The sequence below is a fragment of the Lissotriton helveticus genome, chromosome 9 (assembly GCF_964261635.1).
Source record: "Lissotriton helveticus chromosome 9, aLisHel1.1, whole genome shotgun sequence".
NCBI lineage: Eukaryota > Metazoa > Chordata > Amphibia > Caudata > Salamandridae > Lissotriton > Lissotriton helveticus.
The window spans coordinates 308,769,655-308,784,205 of record NC_136070.1 but is presented as its reverse complement, the minus strand read 5'-3'; positions in this window follow the sequence as shown (position 1 = coordinate 308,784,205).

Here is a 14,551-nt window from a genome sequence, read left to right as displayed (position 1 = left end):
TCCTTCCGGGATATCGAGTATCCTATGCTGACAGACTACTTGTATACTTTGACTAAAGATTTGCGTTTCATTCATCAGCAAGTGTCAGCAGTATTGCAGCCGCCTCCAGAGGCTCCTGGACATCGCTTGGAACCTGGTGATTGGATTCTGATCCGGAACTACCAACGCAAGTCCATTTTGGAGCCCCGCTGGACCAAACACTACCAAGTCCTCTTGGCAACCCTAACAGCGGTGAAGGTGGAGGGGAAGCGACACTGGATACACGTGTCGCATACTAAAAGGCTGCCTCTCCTGCTTCCATACGACCAGCAGAAAGGTGGAGATATCCTAACCCAGGAAGGAGAGCGTGCAATAAGTTTTGTTCCTTTCTCTGACGCCCTCCAAGTTGGAGAGGGGCAAGAGGAGGGAGTTGTGGAAACTTCGAAAGATTTGATAACAGCACCGGGAGAATCAGGCGCTGAATCAGAAGCCCGTCTTATCCCTGCTGTAGGGGATGCTCCATTGCCTGTTTTGTTTTCTGATCAAGAGGAGTCTGGTCGTTTGCGGTACAACCTGAGGCCCAGAAAACTATGCAATACCTCAGGTGAAGGAGTTAGGAGATAAGAAAGAACGTGAATTGTAGGTTCGATTAAGCTATCTGGGGTATTGAGCGAGACACTGGACTGAACCCGATGAGAGCTTGGAACTCTTGAATTTGCTCTGTTTAGAAAGAAAGACAATATTGCATCATAGGGCCTAGGTTGTCAATCCATCAAGGGTTATATTGCTAAAATAACTCCAACACCCGGATCATTCTAGGATCCTTTTTGATGAACGATAGGAGCCTGCCTGTGAGGCTCTAGATGGACACAGGGAAGAAGAACCCTCTGGCAGGCCGGACTGCGCAGCCCGAGATTAGTATTGGACTTTTAGCTAGTATGTATCCCTTTGCTCATCTTGTTCCTGAAGAGAAGCACCCTTTTGTACCTCGTCGTTTACCTAGTTATACACCTGTCTTTTCTAGTTGGACGTCACAAACGAAAGTATGTGAACTCCACTGGAAGGGTTAATTAGTACTCAGAGAAATACCAGGCGCTCAGCCTCTAGCGAACTTCAAATGTCTAACTGGTGCAAAAGGCGAGCGGGATAACTTTACAACCGCTCAAAAGTATATCCAAAACTAGATACACAAATAGTCAATCAATGAAATCGCCTATGCACACATAATCCAAATCCCTCACATTAGTATTTTTACATGAACAGTAGATGAATAAGGTAACAAAGACAACAATATTCGTAGATTTCTTGAATATTGAAATTTTCTCAAATTTTAATCGTTCCCACAGCCAGCCGACACGTGTTTCATCGCGTAAGGAACAAAGTTTACGCGAATCTTCAGGGCTTGTGTATATGCCGTAAAACAGTTAGAGTTGCTCATCCTGTGTTAATTCCAACCCGGCGCGGCCCGTTGCTGTCCATAGTTGAGGACAGATAATCAAAATCCCAAATTCTCACTCTTAATGTATTAGATTTATTCTCCTGACAATTCGTACCAAAGGAAAAATAGTCCCTGTATGGTAGTTGAGGCTGCGTCTACGAGTACATAGGCGCTCTTGCAGGATTCAAATCAGAATTATGCGAGTGTCAGGGAACCTCGCGCTCTGCTGAAGTTAAAATCTTCCAGCATGTGTATAAGCGTTCATGGCGATAATTCCGTCCTGTCCTGGGTTCCCGGTTCGCGTCCAACTGAACGATTAAAATTTGAGAAAATTTCAATATTCAAGAAATCTACGAATATTGTTGTCTTTGTTACCTTATTTATCTACTGTTCATATACCAATACTAATGTGAGGGATTTGGATTATGTGTGCCTAGGCGATTTCTGTGATTCACAAATGAAAGTATGTTTTGTAATTAGTATAACCGTTCTGTTGATCATTTTAATGAGTGTATTCATATATTTATAATTTCAATATCCTGTACATAAGTTTATAAGGACTACCACTCCACCGCCAGAGCATATGCTTTATACGATAGCTCCACATAAAGAGAGACACCGTCAGACCTATAGTAAAAATGTTTTTATTGAAAATTTACACCAGCACAATGCGACCAATACTACTAACTGTTGGGTTTGTGGGATTTTACCTTCAGTTATGCATCAACTGGATCAGTTCATTTCGTTGCCACTATCTTATTTGGGGAGTTGCGAGTCCTGGTTTAAGCTATTCTCTGTTATGTATATGCACTATGTGGCTGATCCAAAACCATATTCTGAAAAAGACTACACTATGATATTAGCATACATAGAAGTGCATCAGGGCTTTGACCCGAAAGGAAATGGGGGCCAGGGGTCTTTAGATCTAGAAGCCTGTATGAATGTCTATACAGAAAAGGCAAATTCTACATGGTTGAAGAATGAGTTAATGGACTTTGAGGATTCAACCATACTCAATATTTTCGGCAGTTTAGGGAACGAAATGTCACTAATGATAAAGCACTTCCAATACATATACTGAATCATACCTCTCCCATTTGTATTCAAGGTACTGGTCATGTCCCGGTCGGAAGAAGTATATGTAATTATACTTATAGGATGTTGACCCTTAGTAGTCCTCTTTTGTTTACCCCTCCCAATGTATATTTTGTATGTGGGGAGTCTGCATATACTTGGCTCCCTCGAGGATGGTCTGGACGTTGTTATCTATCCTTCTTGTACCCTCCTGTGTATATAGCCCCAGCTGACTATCATAAAAGCCATCAATTGGAAAAACGGAGTTTATTACTGCATAGATCACCTAGAATGATAGATACCACCGATACAGATCAAACTGATACCCCTGAACAACACTTTGTGGATATTGTAAAAAGGGTATTCCCTATTTGGGGACCCATTATAACTAGTAAGGAGGTACGCCGCTTGTCCAGAGTAGTGGAGAGAGTGATCAACATTTAATTTAATTTAATTTAATTGTGGGTTTATATAGCGCTAGGAATCGACTCCCGGAGGAGTATCTCCACGCTTCGACCGCTGGGGAACCCGTCCTGGCTCACCCTGAGAGATGGTCCCTGATGGGTATCTCTAAGGTGCGACCAAGCATCCCCGGCGGTCTGGGGGGGCCGTTGTGAAGATGAGGCAAGCTGATGCCCAGAGTTGCCGAGTGTGGTTTCTGACTAGAGTAGGCACCGAGGTGAGAATTATCGAGTCCGCTGACCCTGGTCCACGACCCTGCCGTGTCGGGAATCGAACCCTGGTCCCGGGCCGTTCTCTGCTTACGGGTCTGCCGCCTCTAACCAGTGAGCCACACTTCTCCCCTACATTACAGCAGGTATCCAATATAACTGTGGAGCTTCAAGCCACGAGGCTTGTTTAGCTCTAAAATCGAATGGTATTGGACGTTATTCTTGCTGATCGAGGAGGAGCATGTCGCATGATCGGCAGCTCCTGTTGTGTATATATTCCTGACTCCGCCCCTTCCGTTCATTTAGCTATTAAAAAGTTACATCGTTTGGCGTCAGAAATACATGCAGATATTGGGACTTCGTTACTGTCTGGGTGGTTTTGGAGTATCTTTTCCGCATGGGGATGGAAAATCTTAATGATTTTGGCCGGGATAGCGGCAGTTCTGTTCACCTGTTGTCTCTGTATACAGTGTGGGCCAGCTTGCTGTGCCTGCCTGGTTTCTAGACTTACCCCGGCTATGAAAACACCTTCACCTGCGAAACAAAAGGCCCAATTAGTTCAGCAAGAAATAAATGACTTGATGCAGATTGGTGAGGGAATTTTTGAGGACTGATGAACACTGTTCTTATTGAATACATCAGGATAAAAGGGCGGACCTGAAGGATAGAAATTTGATTTCTCTGTGCACACGTATAAAATATATTAAGCTCACACTGTTGATTTATAATGTATTAGCATGATGTATCAATAAGTATATACCCTTGAATTAGAATGATGTAACTTGCATTTATTTCGTTCTTGTCAAATTGTATTGACTATTCTTGTACATAAGCTAGGCCCTCACATAACCAACGCCATGTTGTATTCTCGTTGCTCTGTTTTAGTTGAGATCATGTGTTATTCCTTGCACGAATATAATGAGGTATAGTGGACAGCTGAATGTGGGGTGTTCTCCTTTCTGACCTGAGAACCAAGGTCACATCTGGTTTTCCTTACGATAAGCGCATTCCTCCAGGCGCCATTCTTGCCCTTCCTAGCACCCAGATGAAAGGGAGTCACCTCTACTGACTTTCGCTCACAATAGCTCTGTGTCTAACAACGTAACCAATTATGTGAGCCATATATGGTCTTTCCTTGGATCCCGAGGGCTGGCTGGTACTTTTCCTAGTATAGTAATTTCATATGTTTGATGAAAGGTATATATGCTCTGTCTTGAATGAAAGCCAACAATCTTCTCCGTGATCCTCGAAGTTGGAGGTCGGGGTGGCTCCTCTGCGCAGAGCCCTTTTTGACTAATAAATGATTGAACTTTCCTCACTGCCAACTGACTGATTATTGGTAAATGGTATTGGGGCTATTGGTAAGTATAGCTCCATAGTCATATTTGATTTCATACAACAGCACCAAGGACCCTGACTCTCGGACACTCCACCCGTACTGCTCCAGCACCCGACTCGCCATCAACCCCCTGGACGCCATATCGCCTGCCAAGACCAACATCTGCTCCGGAATGGACAACGCCATCGCCATCACTGATGGCTTCTAAATCACCCGCAAGGACCGCCCTGACCCTCCAGAAGAAGGTATTGCCATCGCCTACAGAAGCACACTTCGACTGATCACTCACTCTAATGACCCAACAGTGACCATGGAACACGTCAACTTCCAGATCCGGACTAACTCCAACCCCATCCTCTCTGGCACCCTGATCTGCAGGCCCCCGGGCCATGGACACCCATTCTCCCATACAATTGTAGACCTCATTGCACACCAGGCTCTCCCCTCCACTGACGACATCCTACTCAGCAAACTCAAGTTCAGCCTGGACAACCCCAGTGACCAAAACCCTTCTGGGGTAGCTCCCCAACATCAGATTCAAGCAGCTAGTCACTGCAGCAAGCCACATAACAGGAAACACGGTCAAGCACATCTCCTCTGCCATCGTGACCTTCAACTACAGCCACATCACCGGACTCTCCTGGACCTACCATCATTGTATACATCAATCAATCAATCAATCAAAGACATTTGTAGAGCGCACTACTTACCCGGAGGGTCTCAAGGCGCTTGGGGGGGGGTGGGGCGCTGCTACTGCTCGAACAGCCAGGTCTTGAGCTTCTTCCTGAAGGAGAGGTGGTCTTGGGTCAGGCGCAGGTCGGTCGGGAGGGAGTTCCAGGTCTTGGCGGCCAGGTAGGAGAAGGACCTTCCTCCTGTTGTCGCTCTTTGGATGCGGGGGACGGCTGCGAGGGCGTGGTTGGTTGATCGGAGGTGGCGTTTGGGGGCGTAGAAGTTGAGGCAGTTGTTGAGGTAGCTCGGGCCTTGGTCGTGTAGGGCTTTGTGTGCGTGGGTGAGGAGACGGAAGGTGATTCTCTTGTTGACGGGGAGCCAGGGCAGGTCTCTTAGATGTCCTGAGATGTGGCTGCATCGGGGGATGTCGAGGATCAGTCTGGCTGAGGCGTTCTGGATCCGCTGGAGTCTCTTCTGGAGCTTGGCGGTGGTTCCGGCGTAGAGGGCGTTGCCGTAGTCCAGTCGGCTGGTGACGAGGGCCTGGGTGACCGTCTTCCTGGTCTCGGTGGGGATCCACCGGAAGATCTTCCGTAGCATGCGCAGGATGTTAAAGCAGGATGCGGAGACGGCGTTGACTTGTCTGGTCATGGAGAGGGAGGAGTCCAGGATGAAACCCAGGTTGCGTGCGTGGTCTGTCGGTTTGGGTGCGGTGCCCAGGGCGGGGGGCCACCAGGAGTCGTCCCAGGCGGAGGGCGAGGAGCTCAGGATGAGGACTTCCATCTTGTCTGAGTTCAGTTTCAGGCGGCTGGTCGTCATCCACTCGGCTACTTCTTTCATCCCTTCGTGCAGGTTGGCTCTGGCGGCGGCGGGGTCGTTGGTCAGGGAGGGGATCAGCTGGGTGTCGTCGGCGTAGGAGATGATGTTGAGGTTGTGTTGGCGTGCGATGGCCGCGAGGGGGCTCATGTAGACGTTGAAGAGGGTGGGGCTCAGCGAGGATCCTTGAGGGACGCCGCAGATGACTTCGGTGGCCTCTGACTTGTACGGTGGTAGACGGACTCTTTGTGTTCTTCCGTCGAGGAAGGAGATGATCCATTCCAGTGCCTTCTCCTGGATTCCGACGTTGCTGAGGCGCTGCACTAGGGTGCGGTGGCAGACGGTGTCGAATGCCGCGGAGAGGTCTAGGAGGATGAGGGCCGCTGTTTCTTCGTTGTCCATCAGGGTTCGGATGTCATCGGTGGCGGCGATGAGGGCGGTCTCGGTGCTGTGGTTGGCACGGAAGCCAGACTGTGAGGGGTCGAGGGATCCATTCGTCTCGAGGAAGGCGGCCAGCTGTTTGTTGACGGTCTTCTCGATGACTTTGGCTGGAAACTGGAGGAGCGAGATGGGGCGGTAATTCTTGAGTTCGGTGGGGTCCGTTGTAGGTTTCTTGAGTAGGGCGCTGAGTTCGGCGTGCTTCCAGCTCTCCGGGAAGGTGGCGGTGTCGAAGGATGTGTTGATGATGTCCCGCAGGTGGGGTGCGATGACAGCGTCGGCCTTGTTGAAGACGTGGTGAGGGCAGGGGTCGGATGGGGATCCGGAGTGGATGGAGTTCATCATGCGCACGGTGTCTTCGGTGCAGATCGGAGTCCAGGTGCGGAGGGTGGTGGTGGGGGGCGGTGGTTCGGTCGTGGCGTGCGTCGGTTGAGTGCTGAAGCTGTTGTGTATGTCCGCGATCTTGTTGTGGAAGTAGGAGGCGAGGGAGTTGCAGAGTTCTTGCGACGGGGTGATGTCGTTGTTTCCGGCGTTGGGGCTGGTGAGCTCTTTCACGATGTTGAAGAGTTCCTTGCAGTTGTGTGCGTTGATGTCCAGCCGGTCCTTGAATGCAGTTTTCTTGGTGGCGCGGATCAGTTGGTGGTGCTTCCGGGTGGCAAGCTTGAGGGTGGTCATGTTGTCCGGTGTTGGTTCCCTTCTCCAGGCTTTCTCGAGGGCTCTGCAGTTCTTCTTGGAGCTCTTGAGTTCGTCGGTGAACCATGGGGCCTTCTTGCTGCCGGGTCTGCTGGGCGGGGTCCTCAGTGGGGCGAGTTCGTCCGCGCAGTTGGTGATCCACTTCGTGAGGTTGTCGGCAGCCTGGCTGGGGTTCGCTGAGCTGGCGGGAGGGTGCTGGCTCAGGGAAGCGGCGAGCTGGTCGGCTGTGATCTTGTTCCAGCTTCTTCGCGCAACCTGTTGCTGGTGGTGGTGGATCGTCGTTCTTTTGAAGGTGAAGTTGACGCAGCTGTGGTCCGTCCAGTGGAGTCCGGTGGCGTGGTTGAAGGTGATGTCTTTGCTGGATGAGAAGACGGCGTCGAGTGTGTGTCCGGCGAGGTGGGTGGGGGTGGACACCAGCTGCTTGAGACCGAGGTTGGCGAGGTTGTCCAGCAGGGTGATGGTGTTGCGGTCGTTGTTGTTCTCCAGGTGGAAGTTGATGTCCCCCAGGAGGATGTAGTCAGCGGAGGGGAGGGCATGCGGGCTGATGAAGTCGGCGATGTCCTCGCTGAATTGTGTGCGTGGTCCCGGGGGTCGGTAGATGAGGGTGCCTCTGAGGGTGGTCTTGGGGTCCGTGTGGATCTGGAAGTGCAGGTGTTCGGCGGTTGTCAGGGTGTCGTCGGTGTCGGTCTTGATGCGGATGGTGTCCCTGTAGATGATGGCGATGCCTCCTCCTGTGTTTTTGATGCGGTCCCTTCGGATGATTTTGTAGCCCTCTGGGATGGCGATGGCGATGTCGGGCGCTGAGGAGTCGTTCATCCAGGTTTCCGTGAGGAAGGCGACGTCAGGGGCTATGGTGTCGAGGAGGTTCCAGAGTTCGATGGCGGGTCTGTGGACGGAGCGGGTGTTGAGGAGGATGCACTTCAGGTGGTTGCTGCTGGTGTTAGGCTTGGCGGGTGTTGGTGCGGGGTTGGTCCGGATGCAGGTGAACTTGCAGGCGTGGCAGCTGAAGGGTCCGTGGGTTCGTCTCGGGGTGGCTCGGTAGCAGCCCGGGATTCGGCCGGTGTTGAGTGCGTTGAGTTCGGTGGCGTTGTAGGTCCGTCGGGTCGGCTTCCGTCGGTGGGGGCCAGGGATCCTGGCACTGGGCGCGGTCCAGGCGCGGACGGGCGCAGACGGGCTTACCTTTGGCGCACCTTCGGTGCTCAATCGGTGCTCCCGCTGCGCGCGTCCGCTGCGCGGTCGCTCGGGGGGTGACATAAATCTGTAGCCGGGAGGGCGGGTCAGCTGGGAGGCGGGAGCGGGGCGGCCAATGGGATGGAGGTGGGCGGGGCCGCAGGGAGGCAGCGGCGGGAATCGGCGATCGGCAATCACGGGCGGCTCAGCGGTGGCTGGGTCGCTCTGGCGGCAGGCAGGCAGACAGGAAGGCGAGTGGCAGCAGGGGGGGTGACCAGGCCTCGTGGAAGGCACTGTGGTCACTCCAGAAGCACCGGCAGCGTCCTCCTTAAATCTGTAGCCGGGAGGGCGTGTCAGCTGGGAGGCGGGAGCGGGGCGGCCAATGGGATGGAGGTGGGCGGGGCCGCAGGGAGGCAGCGGCGGGAATCGGCGATCACGGGCGGCTCAGCGGCGGCTGGGTCGCTCTGGCTGCAGGCAGGCAGACAGGAAGGCGAGTGGCAGCAGGGGGGGTGACCAGGCCTCGTGGAAGGCACTGTGGTCACTCTTCACTCTTCACAGCTTCACCATGTCCACCATACACAACCACCATCATCGCCACCCTTCAGCTGGATCAAGGCCACCGAAATACGTCTCATAAACTCCCTCAGCACCACCATTCCGCCAATGCTTACAGAAAATGACAGCGCAGACCTGAAACATCACCGATGGTTGTCCAACTGCACCAACTCCCGGGCAACCCTCAAAAACAGCACTGCGTCAGTACCTTACCCCTGAATGATGACAGGCGTAAGGGTACACAGTGCCGCAGAGAGAGGCTGGCTCCATGCATTGCTGGAGTTGCATCATGGTTGTGATGCGACTGCTGCAATGGGTGACTTTAGCGCAGACAAATATGTCAGGATTACAGATGCGTTTGTCATTACTTGCGTCATGGAGAGCAGTCCAGTAAATACAGCGTATCCAGAGTGTCGCAAGAAGGGGTAGTGAAAAGTTTTGCAATGCTGTCCTATTGATGTTGCCCAGTCCTGCCCTGTTATGTCCATTTTTTAGACCAGCTATTGTTTTTCCAATGAGTTTCTAACATTTAAAAAAACCATTAAAACAGATCTTTTTTCACCCCTAACAATAACGTTACTTTAACCTTTGTTTTTTTCAGAGAATATATATCTATAAATTCACTGATGGTCTCTCTTCGTTTTAAAAATAAAAGACTAGAAATTCACTGTAAAAAACAAAGGTTAAAGTAATGTTATAGTTAGGTGAACATATAAAATAGCAGCAAGAGAGAGAGAGAGAGAGAGAGACCATAAGTGAATTTCACAAAAATTACACGAAAGTTTACAGAGTTTTGTGATAGTCCCTGGAAAAATGTATTGAAATAATGCACAGGGTTATTTGCATTGAATGAGATATCACTTCTGCCAACAGAACAGTGATACGATTGTTGATAACATTATCACATTAATGTATTTTATGATGCCATATGTGTTTTTGTGGATGGAAATGCATGTGTCGTACCTGAGATATTTTTCTTTTGTTTCAAACTTTTTATTCTAACTAGCATAGCCATTCATCTACATTTTTCCATGGGCTTTGTATTGAACCAAGGGGCATATTCTCAAGGATTCATCGCCGAGTTAACAGCACTGTTGGACTTGGCCCTTTTGGCAGTTTCCCCCTAAAACTTTTTGCCTCTTCCTGAGTCTTTTCCCTGTGAAGTGTTGGTGTTTTTAGGCCTCTAGGCACTATATCGCTGCTGTCCAGTGTAAAGTGTGTGTGCTTTGGGTTACATGTAGTGAGATTGGCCTCCCATATGAATGCATGGGGATTCCCTGATGAATGTGGGACAGTGGTAAATCCTGATATGAGAGGCGCAGCGTGGTCAAGTCTGGTATGTGTGAAATAGTATTGATAAATGCTGTGCACTGGTGTGTGCAGATTTATTGTGGTTATGTTAGAAATGCCACTTTTAGAAGTTGGAATTTCTGTGTGCTATTGGTCTGCCTGCCTGATGTGAATTGCATGTCTGGCTTTTGTAGTGTATCTGAGGGAGAAGCCTACAGGAGCCATTGCAGCAGAGAGCCTGGTGAGTGGGGCTTGTTGGCAAACAGGTTGTTGGGAGGGAGCGTCGGGGCACAGTGGCGTGCCCGCCCCCCCGATTGTGGTCCCTCTAAAGGCACTGTACTCCCTGTGGTAGTTCTACAGCTGCCCTGCGAGAGCGCTGGGCAGCTGCAACATTGGGGGCCATTTCTTTTCCTCAAGAAGTCCCAGAGTGGGACTTGGGGGCAATTTGTTGGCATTTCTGTGTGCTATGGGTCTGCCTGCCTGATGTTAATTGCATGTCTGGCTTTTGAGTGACAGAGGCTGGTGTGGTGTGGGTGGCTCCAGGAGGGGCAGGATGAGTCAGCGCTAGGCTGAATGTGACATCTACATTTTGAGTAGTGGGAGGAAAAGTCCCTGGCCCCTGAATAGGAGTGTGCCTACCATAGTAAATACTGGCTCTGCCCCCCTGTGATGTGTCTGATGCCGAGCCCCCACCTAACAATAGGGAAGAGGAGCCTGGTAAACAGAGTGCTACAAAACCAGTTGCATCTGTTTCTCCAAGCCCTGTGCTGTGACACAAAGGAAAATGTCTTATAAATGTAGGGGCTGTGACCCCATGAAAATGTTGTGCTGTTCTCTTGACTTGGGGGGCTGCTGCTGTCGGGCTCCAGGAGGAACCGCCACTAGGGACTGCCTCCCTGCTGGAGGGTGCTGTGAGCTGGCCGGCCTGGGCCCAGCCTTTGCGCCCCTTCATCCTAAAGGACTCCCCTGGACTTTTGCCTCTCGCGCCCTGTGAGCGCTGTATTTATATTGCTGAAGAGCGCTTTGCTCTGGGCACCAGAGAAGGAGAGTGTGTGCTCTGCAGCACTGAGCTGCCCTTTGACTCGAGGGAATCCCGGCATGGGGATTCCCCCACATGACCGTGAAATTAAACGAGAGCCCACCCTACTGGGTGTGGTAATAATAGCAGGTGCCCATCCCAGTGTTTGCTGTCTGGATTGCGGGTGCCTACCCTGCATTGGTTGCCTCTACAGCGGGTGCCCACATTGCGTGCCTTGTGGGTGCCCATCCCCCATCTCTGCCTTGCTGTTTTCTATAAACTCGAGCGGGTGCCCACCCCGCAATTGCTGAAGTTATCCCTTTGTGGCCAGATACAGGAGCACTCACCGCTTTGCATTGAGGAGCCACGAGAACGCTGAGGGGTGCTGTGCTGCCCGCGGTGACCCAGAAGCCAGGCACAGCGGCCTGGTTGTGGGTGGGATGCTCCACAAAGAAGTAGGAAGCAGACGGGAGCCTACCCTGCGCTCCTCTGCCCACAGGAAGACAGGAAGAAGACGGGAGCCTACCCCGGACTCCTGTGACCAAAAGAAGTGAGGCGGAAGCAGTCTGGGAGCCTCGGGGGCTCCAGAACGAAGTCCCGGTCCCGAGAAGGGGGACTGGGTGAAGCGAGGCTTGATGGTGGCACGGGGCTCCCATAAGTGGAGAGAGCCCCGCAAGTGCAGCATCCAAGGAGTAAGGAGGAGGGGGGACCCGAGGCGCATTGTCGGCACCTGTCCCCGCCGCATCCCGGAAGAGCCACAGAAGCCTCCCCTGCGTAAGGGAGAAGCCTACAGGAGCCATTGCATCAGAAAGCCTTGTGAGTGGGGCTCGTTGGCAAACAAGCTGTTGGGAGGGAGCGTTGGGGCACATTGTTGGTGCCCACCCCCCCTTGTGGTCCCTCTAAAGGCAGTGGTAGTTCTACATCTGCCCTGAGAGAGTGCTGAGCAGCTGCAACATTGAGAGCCTTTTCTTTTTCTCAAGAAGTTTTGGAGTGGGACTTGGGGCAATTTGTTCAGAGCAGCCCTGGAGTGGGGTCCCCAAGGCAATGAAGGTGCCAGTGCTAAGCTGGTTAGCCACAGCTGCACCGCCAGAGCGTGGGCAGCTGCAACTAGGGGGCATTGTTTTTCTTTAACTGGACATGGCCTCTGCACGCCCTGACATTGTTGGACATACGGTATTTGAGCCCCGGAGAGAGGCCAGTTGGCCTGGGGACAGGTCCAGTGTGTGGTGCCCCTGATTCGGGCACACTGTATTTATGCTAAGATGATGCCCAATGTGTTTATATGATTGTGCTCACGAGTACAGGTATGGCTTAATGTACTGATGCTTGCAATGCCTAGTGTGATGCCTATCGCATAATGTGTTATGCTAATGAGGTTTGGGCCTAATGCAGTTTATGCCTAAGATGATTCATGCGCAAGGTGATTTGGGCGTCCTATGTTTTAGGCCTAGTGTGATAATGCTGAGGTTATTATTGCAACAGTAGTTACTGGTTGTGTTTTATATTTGCATTTACTTGCCTGTTCTGATTGTTCTGACCAGGGCCCGATTGGCCTGGGCCTGTATATAATACCCCTGTGAATATTGCCTAGTGCCAGTTGGCACAGTGTATATTGTGTGATGATGTTTCTAATGTATTTATGACTATACAATATCTATTTTTATGTGGAGTTCCTTTTGTGCTGTGCCTGGGATGTTGTTGCTGTGTGCGTGTTCGCAAATGCTTTACACATGCCTCCGGGATAAGCCTGACTGCTCGTGCCAAGCTACCAAGGGGGTAAGCAGGGGTTATCTTTGGCATGTAACTCCCTTGCCCTGACTAGATTGGTGGTTTCTGCCTGGCTTTGGCGCAAGCTTTAGCCAACCAGAAATCCCATTTCTAACAGGCACTTTATCACAGCCTAAGTGGCGATAAATATATCGCCCCTTTCACAAGCTGGTGCAAACTGCCCATATCACCAGTTTACCTGCGATAGCAGCCACAAAAAACATCACCACAGATGACCCCCACAACTATCACTAATGAGATGCAGAGTAGGCGTTTCCGTGCAAAAAGCCGCAACAACACCACTCTGCAACATTCTCAATGATCTGCCAGATCGGCGATAAGATCACAAAACCGGCTATGAAGCGTGTTTCCAGCTGGAAGTTTAGATTCAAAATGGGAGAGGTACCCCTTGAAGGCATCAAGGGAAATAGGGTGATTAAACCAATGGAAAGAAAATTTTCCCTGGACCGTGATTTCTTTAAAAACACAAAATGTGACAATATAATATAACAACGTAATTCTATTTACAAATTGAATATTTATTAAAAATACATCTTAAAAATAAAAACATTAAAACTTATGTTCAATTCTCAGTACCCCACAATACAAGAACATTAAAAAAATCACATTCAACACAATAAGACAACTATGACCAGCATAATTTTACAAAAGACAGAAAGGGTTGTATGACTTAAATTTGTCAATACTATTTGTACATCTCATATATTCTTTAGCCACACGATGTCATACACTTTCAAATAATTAATGATTGACAGAAGTGTGCTTCATAGGATTGTACAGGTAAATGCGTCGACGCATTTCGATGGCTTGAGTGTTTCACACCATCTTTTTCAAGACAAGTTCAGTTTGTCTGTCTCTGTCAGTTTTTTTTGTCTTTTCCCTATAAAGATATACAATATTAGAGTCTGGTCTTTCTTAGTGATAGCATTTTACACACTTTATCCATCTGATAGACTTAAATGCTATACTTAGACGTCATTAAATGTTAACTCTCATCTTAAAACATTTAATACATTTGAAAACGGTCTTCATACAGTTGAGACATTATCATCATTTCTTTATTATACAGTGTACATAACCCCATAATTGTTGGTTAACTTAATAATCATACAAATGTAAATTATTTTGGGCATTGTTCTATCGTTCTAATTATATTGGTTTCTGACACAATCTTGCTAGTAATTTTAGTTGAATATTTTTTGTGTCTGATTAGCTACAACCTAGGCGCTTAGCGGGTACAGTTATACCTTTGTTAGATTGCCGTACTCTCTACTACAGTTGCTATCTTGTTTGACGAGTCCCCTCTGGGCTGTTCTGTTACTCTCCCTCATGGGCTCTGGATAACAAGAGTAAAAAAAAAATTATTTGAATAATTTTGGAATCGATGTCTATGATCTCTAGTACGAGAGCATGCCCCAAATATTAAAGTAGTAGGCAAAGAAAGGGCGGCTCACCTCATATAGGTTTATCTTTGGGCTCCTATATGTTGATTATTTGGTCTTATTCTTGAACTATTGCTTCACTCTGGGAGCGTTGTCTCTTGCTTAAAAACAATCTATAATAAAGGCAAGGGTTTAGTGATATAACTGTACGTGTGGGCTTTTTTAACTCCTCCC